General features: G+C 42.6%; 1 protein-coding gene across 1 annotated transcript in view; it reads left to right on the top strand.

The window, feature by feature from the left end:
- Nucleotides 1-19,321, top strand: part of CENPC (centromere protein C) — a gene marked incomplete at its 5' end in the record, with an annotated part of 67,078 nt that extends 47,757 nt beyond the window's left edge. Inside the window, one exon of the mRNA XM_080343834.1 lies at nucleotides 19,312-19,321. The remainder of the gene's footprint in view (nucleotides 1-19,311) is intronic.
- Between the last annotated feature and the right edge of the window lie 426 nt (nucleotides 19,322-19,747).

The following is a 19,747-nucleotide window of genomic DNA, read 5'->3' as shown; positions in this document are numbered from 1 at the left end:
GGGCTGTGCAGTGCCCAGCTGTGGGGCTGCCATGGAACCATCTGGAACCATGCGGAACCTGGCGGGTGGTGCCTCTCCTCAGGCACGTGCCTGCTGCCAGCACCTCACCACACACACAGTGCAAAAGCTGCACTTTTTTGAGATAGTTTTGTCAGTCTGTTTTTAATAAGTAAACTCTTCTTTGTGTGATCAAATTGGTGGCTTAAAATAGAAAAGTTGTGCAGAGCCCGGTGCCCAAGGCCTGCAGTCCTGGGGAGGGTGATCCCTTCAGGTCCTTTTACTAGTTTTATAACTGCAGTTCAGGCAGCTCCTACAAACAGTGTCACTAGAAGCAATATGCAGTCAGTTTTCATTTTATTTTTATTTCTCTGATGTCTGCCACAGCATTTCTGTATCTTAATCTCCTCAGCTTGCTTGCAAGGGAAGAAAGACATGTAGGAATTCTGGAAAAAGACACAGCAGCAGAGTTTTTCCGTGTGATAAGTGAAAGCAGCACCATGTCCCATCCCTGCCATCTTGTTAATCTCTGGACAGTCTCTTGCAGGAGTAACTTCAATTGTTCCTTTCTCTGTATCTCTGTTTCCCTCATGTTTCCATATGGGCTGAGAGAAGTTCTTTTGTAGATTAAAAAGTCTAATTCTACCTTGAAATTTATTTGCTCGGTTAGAGGCTTTCTGTAGTGCATGGAAGAATGGAAACCAGTGTACTGCTGTGAATGTCAGAAGGAAGGGAAGCTGCCTTTAGGGCACATTGAACAGGCTATGGTACCTGGGCCATGCTCAGAAACCTCAAAATAGCCATTTGGAAAAAAGCAGTAACTGATCTCACCCTGACTCCTTTTTTCCAGTGAGCAAGCAGCAGCCACTGGAACAAATATTCAATAGAAACACAGTGGGTGACTGTCATTTTTCTGATCCACATTGTGAGGAGTCCAGGAGTTGAGAATTTTGCTGCAAATAGAGGGTTTCAACTGAACAAAAGCAGAAGAAATTTGAAATCACATTGCCTTTTGTAAGGTGATGTCCATGCTATATTTTGCCAAGTGATGGTGGGAATGGGAAGGAGCTGTACATGATCCACCCAGCCCTAATGTGCCTAGTATTTATCTTGGTCCATGTGTATGTGTTGAAAACCATCCCCCTGTGGATCTGGTTTGTATAGCTACCATATGGCTTGATTTTCCACAGGAAAAAAATTTCTGTACAGCCTCTCCTGTATATTTCATTGCTTCAGAGCAGGAAGGGCGTTGTCAAAGATGTTTTCTTTAACTCATGTGGCGGGCCTACCTGCCTCTTGATCTTAACTGAAAGCATTAAAAAAATGCTAACAAGGTACACATGCCTTGCATGAAAATGGGGTAATGCCTATAGTGTCTTGAACCGTGTTTCCCAGACAAAGCTTTATTCAATGCCCACCTTTTTCCTAATCTTGTTTTGTCACCAACAAACATGACATGTTACATTTGGGAGCACGTAATCTGTTGTAACTCAAGAGCTGAGTTACATGGCTTGTAAATGACAGGATAGATAAAATGCTGCGGTTTTTTCTGAGCTGCCTTTTAAAATGAGCATGGGTGCTTAATGCATATGGATAGCTTCTCTTGTTTAGCTTTTGCATACATTTCCATAAATAATGCATTAATATTATTTTAGTAGCAATGCCCACCTGTCCACCATGTGGAGGGGACTCTGCAGATGCAGGGAATCTGATCTTTTTTTTTTTTTTTTTTTCAACCCAGCAATTCTCTCTCTCTTTGAATATGCTGTGTAAGAGCTTGCTTTTTGTTTTGGGAGGACTCTACTAGGACAGTATTTACTGCACTTGAGATCTTATTAATCTTTTGCATTGACTGGAAGAGCCATCCCCTCACCTGTTTTGCTTCAGATTGCTTAGATCAGTGTTGAAACACAGGAAAATTACAATGGAAAATGAGCAATGAGTTTTATCAGAGAGTGGTGAATTTTATCTACCTGATTAAGTTTTCTGTGGAGCCTGGTCTGGTTCTGCCAAATGTTCCTACATGACCTGTCTCAGTGAAAAGTCCTGAAGTATAACAGCTCCTGCAGACACATCTAAATATTTGGGTTTCTAAAGAGCTAAATCACTAAATATATGGATATCTAAAGAGCTAAATATCTAAATATTGTGGCCATGAGCTGAAACTCTGGGCAGATATGGCCTTTAGTGTGGTGGTCAGAATTTGTTTTGCACAAATTTGTGAAGATGTGGACAAAATTACAATGTAAAGGGGAGACCTCACTTCCTTCTACCCTCCCGCAGTGAGCTGAGAAAGGCTGATAGGTACCAGTCTGGATGCAGAGTGTATGATAACACACAGGATAAGATGGGATTCAATAATCCTCACTTTATCTCTTATTGTTTCTCAGGCTGGTGATGTGTGTTGATAATTAAAGTGAATGGCAAGCTGTAGTGGCACCCTGACCTCTTGGTTACCAGTTGCCGTTAATGATAATTTGGTCAGACGATACAAGGTTTTAGCACCATGTTAATACAGACAGGGTGAGAAAAGGGTGATAAAGCCAAAGGGATAAGGCAAACTCCTTGGTATCCTTTCATGCTGATCTCTTCCTTCATGCTCTTTGATTCAGCTTTTCCTCTTCTCTCTCTTCCTCTTCTCTCTCTTCCTCTTCTCTCTCTTCCTCTTCTCTCTCTTCCTCTTCTCTCTCTTCCTCTTCTCTCTCTTCCTCTTCTCTCTCTTCCTCTTCTCTCTCTTCCTCTTCTCTCTTCTCTTTACTGGCAGGAATATTTGATTAATTACGATGTGGCATGGGAGGGGGAAGAAAGAACAGATTTGGATCCAGCTACCCTTTTTTGGCTCTTCTTATAGTTGTATTTCCTCAGCAGAAATCAGTACTCACCTTGTACTCACTGAGCCTGCATGTGGAGACCTTACATGTGTGACTGGACCTGCACATCAACTCCACATAGCTTTAGGCACAAGCTGAAGGGCCTCTCCTGCCAGCTGAGAGAGCAGCTCACAGCACCATGGAGCTTACATCAAAGCTTTCAAGAAAAGCAGCAATCCGGAGTGCTGCTTAACTGCACACTTGGGTAGCTGAAAAATTAGCCTGGCTTTATCACTATGCAGAGCTCTCCTGAGAGTGCCTGCATTCCCCAGCCATCCCGGGCCTGCCCTAAAACCTGCAGGTACCGGTGAGGTGTAATACCAGAAGAGTCTATATTAGAGCCTAGGTCTTATTCCTACTCATAAAAATGATGGATAGAGGGATTTAAAAAAGCCTTGAATATTGCCTGAGATCTGTTGTTTCTCAAGTCAGGTGAAGTTTTGCCACTGATTTTGGTGGCTGCTTGGCCTAGAGCCCAGAGTTGTTCCTGTCCCAATATCCTCTGCTGTCCCTGTGTTCCCCAGTTCAACAAAATTCCTTGCACCTTGCAGATTATCTATCTGATAATAATGTGTATTTATCAGAAAATATTGCTGGCAGAACTGGAGCCGGAGATTTCTTTGTCCTGCTCAGGAAGGGGTTTCACAGCACTCCCCCTCATAAGCACAGTCCACCTGGGGAGGAGTCTCTTACTGTTTCACTTTGCCTTTGCTAGGACAACCTGTGCAATGGGACTGCACAAGCTGTCACCTCTTTGCTGTCCACACATTCTTACCATCAATGCATAAGCTAGGCAGCCTCCAGAAAACATATTCCAGTCATCTTTGTGTTGTAAATGACTGGTCCTTCTCCCCTTCTCAATATTTTCATGAGTGCGTAGCACTCTCTCTCAAATTTGACTTACAGCCTTTCTGTGCCCCTCTTGAAACTGTCTCCCTCATTGCATTGGCAGTGCTTTCTACTGCCAGCACGTTCTCCTACGTTTAACAACTGCCCTTGAAATGGGATTAGGCTTTTATATGCATCTGGCCTCAGATTTGTGAGAAGAGGTTTAGGGCCACACAGGATTGTGCTGTGTACAGAGGGTCTGTTAACATCAACTGATGTTAATCTGTGCTACAAGTTGTACATGCTTCATCTGCTTTTACCACTCTGGTTAGCTCTCAGAAACCCAGATTTGCATTAAACTTAAAATGGAATTTCTTTTTTTTGAAAGGGCATTTGCCCTGGCTCATTCAGTGTCCCTGTAGCTTTGCCCTTTGGGGCAGCACCGTTGATGCAGCAGTTTTGCTTATGGCCATAATCTAGATGGCCATAATCTAGATGTGATCGCTGGTGCTACAGCTGGCCTTGTATGTTATTTCCCTCCCTGTATTTGTACTGCAGGAAAAAATGTGTATGAAGAAGGAGCAATTTGGGGAAATCACCTGGCTGGGAAAGGTAGCCCCAAACACATTTATTTCAGAAATGGCTTTGCCCCGAAGTTCCCAACAATTCCCAAAATCCTGTAAACTTGGGAGGAACAAGGCTCCCCTTCTTTGCCATTTCACCCAGTCTCTAGTCAATTTGACCTCTGAGAGCACCAAGGAGAGAACATCTATTAAACAATAAAATAGACCGATTGTGATGTATTTTCAACTGCTCTGGGGGAATTTGACAAAATTATCAGAATTGTTTTTCTTATTGGCAACTATTGATCTGTGGCTGTGCCAGTTTCTCTCATTAACACTTTTATTACCTTGTCAATCACAGCACAACCTGTGCTAACCAGAGGCTAAAAGGATTTACCATTATTAAAAAAACTGTCTGGTGCCTCAGAGCAATACAAACAGCTGAAAACACTGGCAGAGGGAGGAGTCTGCAGAGATTTTGGCAGCATTTTAATCTGCAGACAGTGATTTGGAGAAAAAAAAAAATCCATAAAATAGGAGCCAGCTTCTCAGCTGATGCAGATGAAGAAAACATGTAAGAAGCATCAGAGCCATAGGGATGTCTGTCTGCAAGTAAATTTCAGATATTGTCCTGAATTTCTGGCCAGAAAACAGAGAGTAATACTAAAAATACTATTTGTGGGCCAGATGCCCAGTATGCACTATGCAAACACTGTCAGTGCCTGCCCAAGTAAACACATGGTCCAACGCCTGCAGCTGGTTTCCACAACCTGGGAGTTCAGTATAGGGGACTTGGTAACTTCGTAAACCAGTCCCCTCAGGTACATGTAGCCTTGCAGCCTGAAAAAGGATGGTTTAGGATTTTGCAAGTCACAAAAATGCTTTGCTGTGGGTAACCATGGGTATGACTGTCGGCAAGGGTTGGGGGTGCACTCTAATGAAGTTGGGGTCATCTGATGTGCACATGATAAAATGGTGACAGCAAAGAAGATAGTGAGATTGCTGCTTACACCTTCCAGTAATCAGAATTACAAAATATATTTCTTCTCAAAACCATCCCAAAGTTGGTGGTTTTGAAGGGTTTGGTTCTTGGTGTGATAGAAGGCATAATTCTGTTGCTTCAGGGCACAGTGTCCCAGCACTCTGAAAGCTGACCTGAAAAATGCGATGAGGCATGGTTATCAAAGCTCTTATCATAACCACTGGGGTAGGGTACTCAGTAAGAGCTTCTGGCAAGAAAAGATATGTTGCTTTTGGTATCTAGGTCTTTTCTCATGCTTGAGTGCTGTGGTTAAAAATCTCTATTTGTAGTCAGCGGTGCTGGAAAATTTATGCATAGAACACTGCATCCTTATTCTCGGTTTCTGGGTGACAAAATAGAAGCCCTGAGCTCTGTTGTGACTTGCAGGGCTGGCCCTTGAGTCTGGTGCGAGAAGGTGCTCTTTGCACTGGCTGTGGGAGAAAGGCACATCATGGGAAGGTGAAGGTGGTGGGAAAGGAGGGTCCCATCCTGAGTATTTAGCATCCCTCAGTATCTGAGTACTTGGCTTTCTTGCTTAGGGTAGCATTTCCAACAGCGTTTGTATTAAGACCAATGCACAGGTACACTCACAATGAGCTCAAGACAGAGACAGCCCTATGGGGAGCATGAGTGGGAAAGCAGAACCCCTGTCTCTGTGCCAGGTTGTGGGACAGCCTGTGCTGGACCACAAGATGTCTATGCACTGCTCTCTTCTCCCTCTGCTCCCCCAGACCAGGTTGTGTGATCTTGAAATCTACAGTGTGGCGACAAGCATTTGATTTCTCATGGTATCCCCTTCCCTTGCTATTGCTCCAGAATCCACAAGGATCTAAGGTCTTGGAAAAAAGGTCTGGTCTTTTAAATTTTTTTTTTTTTTTTTTAAAAAAAGAGTTTCCTTTTGACAGTGGCTTTGGAACATAGTGGGTTCTTTTCATTATGGTAACATAATGCACAATTTTTGTCATCTCTCCTTACCTCCAAGGTCACCTTAAACATTTCAGAGATGCCAGGTTGCTCACCAGAGTAAGGAAGCAATTTACAGAAGTTACAAGTTGGGAGAAGGCAGCTATTAAAATACTGCTCTGGCTCTAAATATAGCAACCTTTCCATGCCAGTCTCCTGTAATTTGATTGTTGAATTAGCATTTCATTAATATCTTATCAGGGAAACTGGAAGCCTAAAGAGAAAGACAAACACAGCATGTGCAAAGAAGAATAGTAAGGGGAATGAAATTAATAAAAGAGATTTCTCCCCTGTGAGTATTCACATGAAGACTCAGCTGTAGTCTGTCAACTGGGCTTCGGTTTCTGACCACCTCATGTGTCAGCAGTGCCAGGAGGCTGGAGGTACCCCCATTGCACTGATGAAGCTAGAGGGTAAAGCCCTAAAGGGTGTTAGCAGACCCTCAGAGGCTATTGCACCCTGACAGTGCCTTGCACTGATTTAGACACAACTTCCACGTTAGTGGAGGCTCCCCAAACCATGCCGGTTCCACAGTGTTTTGAGAAGTTAGATGTTGGGATCAGAGGTGCTGAACTGCAGGTTTTGGAACAAAATTGTCCCAAAAGTTGAGGAATAAGAGAGGAAATGAATTGGACATTTCTGGGATATAAACCGAGTTCAGCTTCATTCAGGAATTTCTCTTTCTGAGCTCTATCTAATTTTCTCAGAGTTCATGGCAATGAGCCCATTCACCACAGCTCACATCAACTCTCCCTAAATGACCAAGTGCTTCAGTGCTCCCATTCCTCTCCCAGATTTTACTGTTAAAGTGCTCCAGTAATAAGGTACCAATTAGATTATCTCCCCTTAGAAGCACACTGCAGCTGCAAAATGGATATTGTATCATTAGCACCTTTCCCTTGCTTCATGCCAGGGGATGGAAACACCAGGCTGTGGGAGCAGTTTACTGCCAGCAACCCCTCATGGTTTTGGTCATGATGAGCATCTTTCTGGGTAATAAAAGTAAAGTGGGTTTAAAGGATGCTGCCAATGCTTTCTACAAACTGCAGTAGGGAAATGCTGCTGGTACCTATCAGGCTGCTTCATCTGAAGTCAGAGGCCACTTGATAGAGACAAAGGACTCCAGAAAATGAGAAACTCAAAAGCCAAAGCTGGGAAGTTTAAGGGAGAGACATAGTAGGAAAAGAGTGTGCAACAAAGTGTAAAGCATAGGGTTCTATAGACCGCAGGAGAGCTTTTCTATAAGGGCAGGATAACGCCATTCTATAGACTGCGGGAGAGCTTTTCTGTAAGGGCAGGATAACGCCACAGAGCAGATGAAGAAAGGGATATGAGTCCACTGGGTCTGTAACCAGCAGTGCATGGCACATGGGCTGAAACTTGGGTATGGGTAGGCTGCAGTTAAAAATGCAGCACATGAAGTGAAATCAAACAGTCATAAATCAGGGAACATATGAAGCCAATCCTCTGAGGACTCTAGTGGGCTGTTTCCTTATGAGATTTAGCTGTAATGTGTTGGATTGCATTAAAAAAAAAATCACCGGTAATGCAAACCATGCAGAACATGGAAATGTTCTTCAATTCCTTTTTGTAAGTGTATTACAGGAAATAATTTGGGTCTGCATTTATCTGGCCTGTTGAGTTCCTGGGTGCTGGCATTGTACAGCTTTAAATGAGTTAGTCTAAACCTGTTTTGCAGCCTTACACTGAAAGTAGCAGAAGAAATGTGCTACACAGAGAAGGGCTGGTGAAAAAGAGAGGTTGCTTAGCAGGGCATGCAAGGATTTGTGACCCTTATGTTGTGCTGCTTGGGAGCCTCCTTTAGAGCTTAAAGTGCTTGGCATCATCACTTGATCTCATGCCTCAAAGCACAGGATCAAGACAAATGATAATTTGGTAATGGGTGACACCCAGGTACTGTTGAGGCAGTTTCACCTTTTCTACATCTTGCCCATTGCACAGCACCCTAGAGTCCCTCTGTGTCAAGGGATACTTGGGTTTCTTTCTTGCTCTGAACCTCTCTTGTAAGCAAGTGCCTCTCTCTGCAGAGGCTATAAGGCCCAGAGAGACAAGGTTCCTCCAGAGCACTGAATGTTCACTCATTTGTACATACCCAAGCAGGGAAACCTTCTCACTTAAAACTGTGACCCTGATGTGGTAGGGAAACTGTGCTCTAGAGGATGCTAGTGGTCATTTGCTGCTTTTGGGGTAGGTGGGTAGATTATTTTAGTCAACCAGTAATCCAGCCATAAGGTTTGGTGACCCAAACCTCACCAAGGCTCTTCTGCTGCTCACAGCCCTACCTTCCCAAGCACTGACAAACGGCAGAATGCATCAGGACATTGGCTGTTGGCATCTGGCTCTCCACAACTCTTCTTTACAAAGGGAAATCGATTGATCCTTAAACGAGGGGTTCACTAATCATATTAATTTATTCAGGCACTGCCCTGCTGCATGATCTAAAAGAGCAGAACTGCCTTTCTCAAAGTAACTTAAGAACAGCCATCTGCAGGGCATGGAGAGTGAGCCTGTCATTTAGAAATATGGAGAAAAGAGGGTGCAGTCATCTTTGTTGCTCAAGTGGCATCCTATGAGGTCAAGTGTGCTGGTTTGACTGAATATGAGTTAATTTTCTTCATGCAGTTAGAAACCTTTGTTTTTTGTAGCTAGCATGGTCATGATTTGGACTTAGCTTGAGAACAAGAGATAACACTCCAGCACAGAGTTAATGTTTGTAATTGCTCTGTTATGAGAGCCAAGGATGTTCTGAGCACTTTGCCCATAGGTGTGAGGCATCAAGGAAGGGGGGGCTTGGATGGGGTGTAGCTTGACTGATATCCAGACTGATCAATAAGAGTATTCCATCACATTAGCATCATGCTTCATTTTTAAGAGTCAGGCTGTCTTGGTCTCTCTTGGTGTCACTTGGTCTGTCTGTCTGTCTGTCTGTCTCTCTCTCTTGCGTTCTTTCTTGCTCTTTTTGTCAGAGCTGGGGGAATTCTTTTTGGGATGTTTAGTTCAGCCTTTTGGTGTTTTTCAGAGGCCTCTGGGCCTTTCTGCCATTTTTCCTTTTTTCTCTCTTTGGGTTCAGCTGTTCGGGACCAGGTGCTGCTTCCTGGGACTGGCTGCTTGGTGTGGATGGAGTTAATGAGGAATTGCATTGAGTTTATTTTATTTTATATTCTATTTCTATTTTATATATGTAATTTCCGGTAGTGTATTAGTATTTTGTATTTGTTATTTTATTAAATGGTGTTTATCTCAATCCAAGTTTCTTCCTTCTGTTTCTTTTCTCTCCCCTATGGGGATGGTGCGGGGGAGTAGGGTGGGGTGTGAGTCAGCAGCTATCATGGTTGTATTGCTAGCTCGGGTTAAACCATGAAATCAGGGCAAATGGATGAACACCATACACTACATTGATGTGTTGAAGAGGCAGAGAGGTGACATTAAGTTAGGCTTTTGGTCTTGGTCCAAAGCAATACTGACATGCTGCATTGACACACAACTAGCTAAATGTCCTCAACAGTAAGCAGGGCTATAGTTTTCCGCTCTGCAAGGCACCTGTTGAGGAGGAAAGAAGTCCAAACCAATGCACAACATCACTGCTCCACTGGAGTCTCCCATGAGGTCCCTTTTCCTTACAGCAAGAGAAACAAGTTTTTAGTATAGTTGGAACTCCTGTTTCTACCAAGTCATTTGTGGTCCATGGACTTCCTCTTGTTCTAGAGTACTGTTACTCTACCACCATACCTACGTTGAGCCTCACTGCTGCAAGGGCTGGTTGAAGAATCCCTCTATCTGCAATGGTTGTTTTTCCTGATTGCATTGTAGAGGGGCCCTTAATAAAAAGGTGACTTGATCCTGAAACATTCTTACTGATGTCTGCCTTGCTGAAAAGCCTTTGGGCTGGTTCTTGGTATTGCCTGACCTTGGATGTCAACTGGCATTTAGTCTTTGAGGTTTTATCTTCCTGCATGATAAGATAATTATAACAGAGCCAGAGCTGACAAGTGGTGTTTTGACGTAAGCAATGAGAAAACAGACAGATCGATAAGTGCTGAGCAAGGCACTCTTCACTTCATGTTGTATTGACTTTCTGAAAAATATAATGGGGCAACAAAATGAAAATGTGTTGTGTTCTATCTGAGTTATGGTGAGTGGTTATATATAGTATAACACAATATATTAGCTGAGATGAGACTTGGTGTTGAAAAAAATACAAATGGGCAGGCACAATGTACTGTCTCTAAATGTTCAGGCAACACATTGAGATTAATTACATAGAATATGGAAGGAAACAAAAGCAACAATAAATTTCTATTATTATAACCATAGAAAGAATATGAGAAAGATTTATGGTACTAAGAGCAAAATTTCTGTGTCCTGTTAGTCTGTCTAAGTATCTAAATATCTTTTAGCTAAAAGATATTTAGAATAGAACACACCTGGTGTTTGGGATTTTCTTCCTGGTGCTCTGATGAAATTTAATCCATTTGGGGAACAGGGGCAGGAGGTGGTCATGATGTGTCTCCCCACATTGCACACAGACCTGTTATACAGTCCTGTTCATATGGCTATCAAGCTCCATCTTAAAACTCATGGGCAGCCTTGTGCAAACCTTAGAGGCACTCAGTTTTGCCTGCACTATTTGCAAACATCCTGGCACATGTTGTACCATGAGTGAGCTCTCTCACATGTAGCCTAAAAACACCAGAACATTATTTTGTCCAGGCTTGATCAGAACAGGAATGTTGTAGAAGCACTATTGATTTTTGCCTCATGGACTGCACCTGGCAATTTGCAAGTCACACAGCTATCATTTATATCTGGAGTTTGGTAGCAAGATAACAGTCCCTGTAAAATGACTGGTATGTTCACCATTGACTTGGTGGTGGATCATGTTAATATGAGCCTCAGATTTACCACAGCCGAACCATGGGTCTGTTCCAGCTGTAGTATTTTAGCTGGAAGAGGGTAAAGTTTATGTACAAGTTGCTAGGCCATCACCTTCATTTCACAGAATCACAGAATGGCTGTGAGAGAAATAATACCAGGCTTCTTCAGGCTTACCTAATTACAAAGTTAAACATGTCACAGAATCACAGACTGGTTGGGCATTGAAAGGGACCTCTGAAGGTCATCTAGTCCAACTCACCTGCTAAAGCAGGTTCACAGAGCAGGTCACATAGGAATGCATCCAGACGGGTTTTGAATGTCTCCAGAGAAGGAGACTCCTCTCTGGGCAGCCTGTTCCAGCGCTCTGTCACCCTCAAAGGGAAGAAGTTTCTTCTCATGTTTAGATGGAACCTCCTATGCTTCAGTCTGTGCCCATTGCTCCTCATCCTATCATTGAGCACCACTGAAAAGAGTCTAGTCCCATCTTCTTGGCACCCACCCTTGAGATATTTATAAGCATTGATAAGATCTCCTCTCAGCCTTCTCTTCTCCAGCTTTCTCAGTCTCTCCTCATAAGAAAGATGCTCCAGACCCCTCATCATCTTCATAGCACTCTGCTGGACTCCCTCCAGTAGTTTCTTGTCCTTCTTAAACTGAAAAGCCCATCCCTGGACCCAGTACTCCAGACGTGGCCTCATCAGGGCAGAGTAGTTGCGGGGGGACAACCTCCCTTGACCTGCTGGTCACATTTTTCCTAAGGGACCCCAGGTACCATTTGCTTTCTTCGTCACAAAGGCACATTGCTGGCTCACGGTCAACCCATTTTCAACCAGAACTCCCAGGTCTTTCTCTGCAATGCTGCTTTCCAACAGGTCAAATCCTAACCCTGCCTGGGTTTATTCCTCCCAAGTGCAGGACCCTACAATTACCCTTGTTGAATTTCATCAAGTTCTTCTCTGCCCAGACCTCCAGAAGGGAAAAAAGATCTGAACTATGGTTAACCAACACAGGAAACAGAAGGACAGAGGGAAGCATGCATTCTGTGTGAATATTTGCAAGCAGGAGCTGTGCTCCTGACCTGCAGCTGAACAGGTTTCGCATCCCATGTGACAGTTATGAAGCTTTGTGCTAGACCTACACTGCAAGCCTGGGGGTTCAAGTGTTGTGGATGGTAGACTGTGAGGCACTCCAAATTTACAAAGCTGCAAAAATCACAGAAATTTTGTATTCTATACTTCTCTCTGAGGCTTGTGGAGGTGACTTCTACCAAATTAGTGATCTGAGGGGTTCAGGGGCTACCTGGCTCTGATAATACTGACGTTAAAGGTGTCAGACCTATTCTTTATTAAATCAGTGTTCTTCCAAAAATATACAGCACATGCAAGCCAACTCAATATCGGGAGACTTTGAAAGGTGCCTAGCACTATTAGGAAGAAAGCTACTTGTGGCAGGCGATGCTGAGCTCCACCCCTGGTGCCTGCAGGGCTCTGGTATGCCAGGAGGGGTGTGACTGACTGAATCCTGTCTGTGCAGCGATGCAGAGAAGTCCAGAAAGAAAGTTCTTTGCCTGTTGCAAGGGGCAGGAGAGGGTCATCTGCTGCTGGCCCAGAGCCCCACTTCAGGCTGCCAAACGGCTCACTGCAAGGCTTTTCCTGAAGTTTTCCAGCTCTCTGTTGGCTGTAACATGCTCCCAGCCTCCTGCAGAGAACTGCGGCAGCCCTCTTTGCATGGAAATTGTTAATGCATTGTGCATGAGGGCCCTAATTAATACTCTGCTGCAGATGATGATTTTACATTATAGCTATTAACCTTGACATATTTGAAACTAAATGGTGGTGCATTGGGGAGGATTTTGTGGACGCTGGATTGTGAAATAATGGATTATGTTTTTGCATATTTCATATACTGGTTTTCGTTAGTAATTGTGAGACTAATGTTGGGGGAAAGTGGCTTGTAGTGGTATATTGGCTACTCCAACAGTTAGGACACTAGGGATTTTAGAGACCCAGGTTCAGTTTCTTCCATTGACATCCCCTGGGCCATTTAACCTTGCATGTACAATGGAGATAGGAGTATTTCTGTCCTCACAGAGATGACTTGCAGCCTGGAGAGAAAGTAGCCCTGCTTTTCTGTGCCCAAACATGCCTTTTTCCCAAATTTTGTAAGAAAAGCTCCTCAATCCCAAGCTCACTTGGGTGTCCATCTACAATGATCTCATTCCTGGATCTGGCTTATGAACAATATATCATCAAAGTTGGGATCATAATGAGTTTTTAAGTGAGTTTTTTTAAGATTTATTTTTAAGATTAAATGAATTTGGCCCTAATGACAGACCAGAAGTGATTACATGGAGTAACATGCTGAAAGCCTACTATGGTGGTGTTTGTCCACATGGCACAGTTCTGAGAAGGACACCTGCTTCAGGCTGAGGACAAGGAGCCTCAGAGGCTAAATACCACTACTAGCTGATGGGCATCAGCGCTAATGGTGGCTTAAGCTGTTTGTGTCCATGGTTTTCTGCACTGTTGTCTTCCTGGAGGTGTTAGGAGAGGACATCATCAATTGCCTCTCCTGACAAAAAAAAAAAAATTAGACTTGTGTTCAAAGTGCCCTGCAAACCAGTTTCTTCTGCCAGGGGAAGTGCAATGCCTGGAACAGGACTATAACCTGCATTTACTGTGAGGAAGAGAATGTCCCCAAGGGTTTTTCAGTCTTTTCCAGTTCACCCATCTTCCTACATTTGATCCTTCAACACTGTTTAAATGCAGAACATCCCAAAATGCCAAACTCTGAGGAATCCTGGCTCTCTTTTACCCTGCAGTTGCCACGATGTGTAATGGAAAAAGAATGCTTACAGGGCAACTTTCTTGTGGAAGAATTTTGTTCTGATCTAACTGACAGTAACTCTAACTCTTTGTAAACTATTTTTATGGATCTGTATAGTCAACAGATCAATTTTATTATACTTGGCCACTGCAGAAAAACTGTAAGCTCCTGCTCTTAACTGATGTCTGGAAAATATGTTCACAACTTATTCCTTTCCTTTGGTGGCATCAGTTTGTTTATTTTTTATTTAATAAAAGTTGTGCTGTGCTCTCTCCCATGCTATTTTATCATGCAGAACTTTTCCACATGGCCAGCTCCGGCACAACATATTGCACTAATGAGAAAACATTAGCCATTCTAATTAACAACAGGTCTCTTGATTTTCCTGAGCTGGTAGAGGTTAAATTCTCTTTTGTCTTTTGACTACTGTGTTGTTTTGTTTTTGTTTTTAAGGGTATTTTATGTAGTGTGTTTGCAAATATCAGTTTCCAGCAAAGCCCCAAAAATGACCAAGAAAGCAAGATTTGCTTCAAAATGAGTTAATCAATTTCAAAATTGTGTAGAAAGAATTAAAATATGCAGGAGTGGGTTGCTGGTAATTGCAGCCACGTTAGCCAGCATGCTGGAGGGCTTTCTTAGGCAGCCATACTCCGCTCTGAAATGGAGTTAGGGCTGGTAGCTGCCCTGATCACATCCCTCATGCTATTTAATGGGTTTAGCGACAGTTTTGGTTTACGCAGGGAACTGGGCTGTGGCAATAAGTCACCTGGGGACCTGAGTGCTGCTTGGTTGAGAGCGAGGGCTTCCCTATGAGCTTCTTGCAAGCTGGCACTGTCTGTCTGGTAGGGTATGTTTGAAAGGAATGTTAGATCAGTAAATTTAAAGTCCCTTTAAAAACAAGCAAGTTTGGGAATGTATTTTAATGTGATTTAAGCTTTGTCTAACCTAGGACCCCATCTGTGACAAGCAGCAGTGCCAGATGTTTCTAAATAGGACACTCTCACAGCAATAGATGTGGGATGATATGCCCTAAACAGAAGTCTCACCCTGACCTTGCATAATTCCATATCAGTTCTGGAACAGGTGTTTTACTATGAGTACCAGGTAGACAGGGATGATCTACTAATTATTTACTGAATTATATTAAATAAAAATATACAGCTTCCTGACTGATCTCAGCTGTACCATCTTTTGAGGAACCCTAAACTGGCATTTTCCTTTTCAAAAGAACTGACTGCAGAATCACAGGATAGATGAGATAGGAAAGGACCTCTCAATTGAGCTTCAGGCATGGGCTCCATTTGAGAACCTTCAATTTAACAACAGGGAAAACAAATTACAGATCTCCTTTACTTCATTTGGAATCAGAGAAGTGTCCTCTGGCAGGCAAAGTCACTTTTTGGAGTGGATTCTTACCTCAGCTATTGCTATGATGTCTTGGTAACTCTAATATTTCATATTTTTTCTTGTTTCCTATGCAGTTCGTGCATTCAGGGTCAAGCCTTTGCTAATGACAGCTCCTTGCGTTTCAAGGTGGCCCAATCAGCAGGACATATGACATATATCCGCAGAGCATTAAAAATACCTCTCCATGTGACATACGCTGTTTGTCCCTGAATACCGGATATGTTAATTGTTAAAGAAACATTAATAACATTAACTGATGATATGGCTCCCCACTGACCTCTGCCCTAGCCATCTCACATTGGCAAATAGATTAATAATCCTATCAGAAATGAATGTTGTTGCTATGCAAGTAACTCAAAACTAGGTAATTTAAGAATAGTTGGGATGATTACTAATTAGATCCACTGACACAGAGGAATTTGAATTATTCATGAGTGACTGAAAAGAGTGGGTAATTCATTTGTGCACTTCTCTGCAACTAATGTGAAAGTTGTTTATTTTTTCGCACACACCCCCCAGATGATGTGCTAAAAATTATCACTTGTTTCAATGCTGATCATTTCACTGTGAAGGACTGTCAGGGCTGCACTGTTAGGAGAAAAAGCCTTGAAAAGTTAGTTGGAGAAACATGTGGACACGCCACACTTTGAAATATGACCTTTATTCTTTATTCACCGAGTTTCAATAGGCCAAGCCAACATGTGAACTTCTTAATAAATATGCAAATTAAGATGCTCCTGCACTCCAGGTGTAGATTAGGAGATGCCACATGGTGGCACCTGCGTCTCCCCATGCATGCTTTTTGTGGCACGTGGGGCTAGCTGGGAAGACAAAGGCCACCCTTCACAATCCCCCCGCTCCCTTTGCTCTCCCTGGACCACCCCATTTCCCTGCAGCAGAGGCATCAAGCGCTCCCCAGAGGGCACCCCTCACCTGTGGGAGCACAGAAGAGTTTCCCCTCTGAGGATCCTGTGTGTGTACAGATGCACATACTGTTCACAACTGACACCCCCAAATCAGAAATGTTATTTTTCAGACAAAAAGGTATCTTTAGCAGCTCTGCAAACACCCACTGCTAGACACAGCATTTGCTAAGTTGAGCTGGATAATTCAAGCTGAGGACATGTAGGAAGCAGTGAAAGTTGTTCTCCAACTGTGCTGTTTAGCATTAATGGCATGCAAACTACTTCAAAATAATGTGCAAAAGCTTTCTGGATTGTTTCAGGTGCTTCTGTCCTGGCAGTGAGCTGAGAGCCCCAGACAGCAAAAATCACAGAATCACAGAATGTTAGGGATTGGAAGGGACCTCAAAAGATCATCTAGTCCAATCCTCCTGCTGGAGCAAGAACACCTAGATGAGGTTACACAAGAATGTGTCCAGATGGGTTTTGAATGTCTCCAGAGAAGGAGACTCCACAACCTCCCTGGGAGCCTGTTACAGTGCTCTGTCACCCTCACTGTGGAGAAGCTTCTTCTCATATTTAATTGGAACCTCCTGTGTTCCAGTTTGGACCAAAAATGCCTGAGCAAACCAATTTTAGGATGACTCCTTTTTACCTTGTTTCTTCTCTGAAATGGCTTTGATGAGTGTAAAGAAAGAATAAAATTAAAAGGAAAAAAAAAAAAAAAGAAAAAAAGTGGCTCTGGATTTGGAGGATAAATAACCTCACATATTAAATTACCCAGCTCGTTCAATACTAGGCTCTGAAGATCCTAATGCCTTTATTAATTTATGAGCTTTGATGTCTTGATTTTTCATTAAATACGATAAGTTGGGCTAACTGATAAAATAGGATAAAGTGAAGCACAATAGTTCGTTTACCATTGATCCATATTTGTAACTCACAGAAGAACACAGCTACAGCTGTCATTTACAAAGCCACCCCCAATTCCAAAGCGCTACACAACAATGAATAGTTAAAGCAGAGAGCAGCACCTCATCTTTCCTCCCTGGCTCACCAGAACATTTCTTGCTCCTATTTCTCGCAGTTTCCAGCACAGAAGCACTAGCTCATATCAGTGTCTTAGATGTGTCCAACCCTTCACCAAAGGCATGTTAACTTGCTTGAGACCACAGGCAGGAACAGTTATTGAACTTGGTCTTGTGGATTAAGAAAAAAGAAAAGGAAAGGGGTGGAAAAGCTGCTGTAAAGGGGATTAGTATTCAAAAGAGGACACATGAAGCGTGCCATGTGGCAGTAAACGCACTTTAAGTGTGAGAGGCTTGCTTTTTTTTTTTTTTTTTTTTTTTTTTTTTTTTTTTTTTGTGAAATACCAGATTCAGGCCTTTTGTCTATCTTAAACCAGCCAGTGCCTGAGCATGTGGATCTGTGTTCCTCCCTGTTTGTGTATGTGTGTGTGTGTTCCACATAGATCTGTTACTGGATAGAAGTGAGACAAATGCCAAAGACTCAAGTGTCTTTGCACCCTAATTCCTGTCTATGTGAATTTCTTAGCATTTTCCTCTTACAAAGTCAAAGATGCGTTAGAAAGCAGAGGTGTTTCAATAGCGTGTAGCCCTTAGAGGAGCTGTGTTAGTTGTGTAGCAAAGTCGTGTCTGACATGCTGATGCTTTTACAGATGCTGTTGTGGTTGCAGCCAGCTCCCTGCTCCTCGCAGTCCCCAGCAGCCACCCTGACTGGGGTATTAGGTATCCGGGTATTAGGTATTACTCCACAAATGATTACAGTGAAATTCATGGAAATAGTGGAGTAAGGTGCTGCTCAGCAAGAGTTATGGGTGTTGGACTCTGGACTTGGAGCATTTAAAATATAACCCATCCTAGCAAAGACAGGAAGTGCAGTGCACTTGAGGATTTAAATCCTATTAAATCCAGAGCCCAAGCAATCTTTGAAAACACGTGTGCAACTCCAAATAGCATAGGCCTCCAAACAGTTTTTCTTGCTTTTAGGTAAGAAGTTGGAGATGTAGTGTTATTTTTTATTCTGAATATGAACCTTCCTATGTAGGTCTTTCTCTGTTCCTCCATACTGTCAAGACACTTGCATTCTCCTGATGTGCTTCACTGGCTCAAGTCAACTGCAGTTGTTAATGCATTTAAAAAAAATTCCTGCCTGCTTCAAATGTGTGCACTCCCTCCCTCACTCCAAATAGTGCTTTGACTCTATTAAGAGTTAAGCTGTTAGCTCTCCTTGACTTGACATAGTCATAAATCTAATAATGTCCTACTAACAGAGCTAAATACCTCATTTGAGGAAAAATGAAGCAACATTTTTCCCTGAGCTGTAAAATATATAAAATATATTGAGTGATTTAATTTCCTTTGTACTGAACATTAGGGCTTGGCATAATCCTTCCTCACCCAGAAAGAGCATGAAAGTTGTCTCTGGTGTGATGGCTCCTGTTGCCTTGCTGCCAGGTACCCCCTGCCTACTCCGCGCTGCTTGGCCTGCATCCAACAATAGCATGTGCTGTTCTCCCTTTTACTAAAGAGAAAACAGGTCTGTTCTGGCACTTGGTTTCAGGCTGTGAAGTCAAAATTAGCATTCCAGACACAGCCGTCTCTACCTACAAAGGCCACTTGCACCACAGATGCTTCACTTTCAGGCATGTCCATCAGTCTGCCAAGGTCTAACCACAAGACACATTATCTCGCCAAGTCCTAAAATGGGGGTTGAATGAAATTTAAGTAGGGACAGTGAGGTGTCAAAAGATCAATATTTAAAAATCTAAATGGCTTTCCATATGTGTTTGCCTGGGAGTCTTTACTTTTGATGTAGATAGCTTTCAGCGGGGAAGTGCATTGGGAAGAGATGTTATTTGGGAAGATTCTCAGTTATTTCATGACTGTTGTGACTGAAGCCCCATAAAATGAAAGTTGCGTTCTCAGGATCTGAAAAGAAAGGATGCAAGAGGAATTTTGCATGCCTCAAATATTTTTTTCACATTTGTTGTTTAATTTTTCTTCTTCTAAAACCAGAGAAACCAGCTTTTTGGGATTCACTGCACAGAATACTCCACATGAAGTTTGGTTCTCATTTCTGTTCCATGCAACTCCATTAGCTATTAGCAATTACATTGAGCAAATAATTGACCATGAATTTTTTGCATTGTTTATATAAATATACACATGTAAAATATAGAATATGGCATGCCTGTATTAGAATATATATATATATATATAAAATTTCACCCTTCTGTTAATGATTTGCAGTCTTTTGTTTCTTGTACCAAATCTTGTTTATCTGTTCGATACTTTGCACCCATAAATAGATACCTAGTTAAGTTAATACTTAGTTTGGTAGCTTTTCATTTAATACCTGCAAAATCAGTTCCAGTTTCATGGAATGAACTGTGTTCTTTTATTTCCATTGAAGGTAACTATTGCAAATAAATATAAGCATAATAATATCCAG

The sequence above is a fragment of the Nesoenas mayeri genome, assembly GCF_963082525.1.
Source record: "Nesoenas mayeri genome assembly, chromosome: 4".
NCBI classification, from domain to species: domain Eukaryota; kingdom Metazoa; phylum Chordata; class Aves; order Columbiformes; family Columbidae; genus Nesoenas; species Nesoenas mayeri.
Note: the sequence above shows the minus strand (reverse complement) of the source record. Positions and strands in the feature narration are given on the sequence as shown.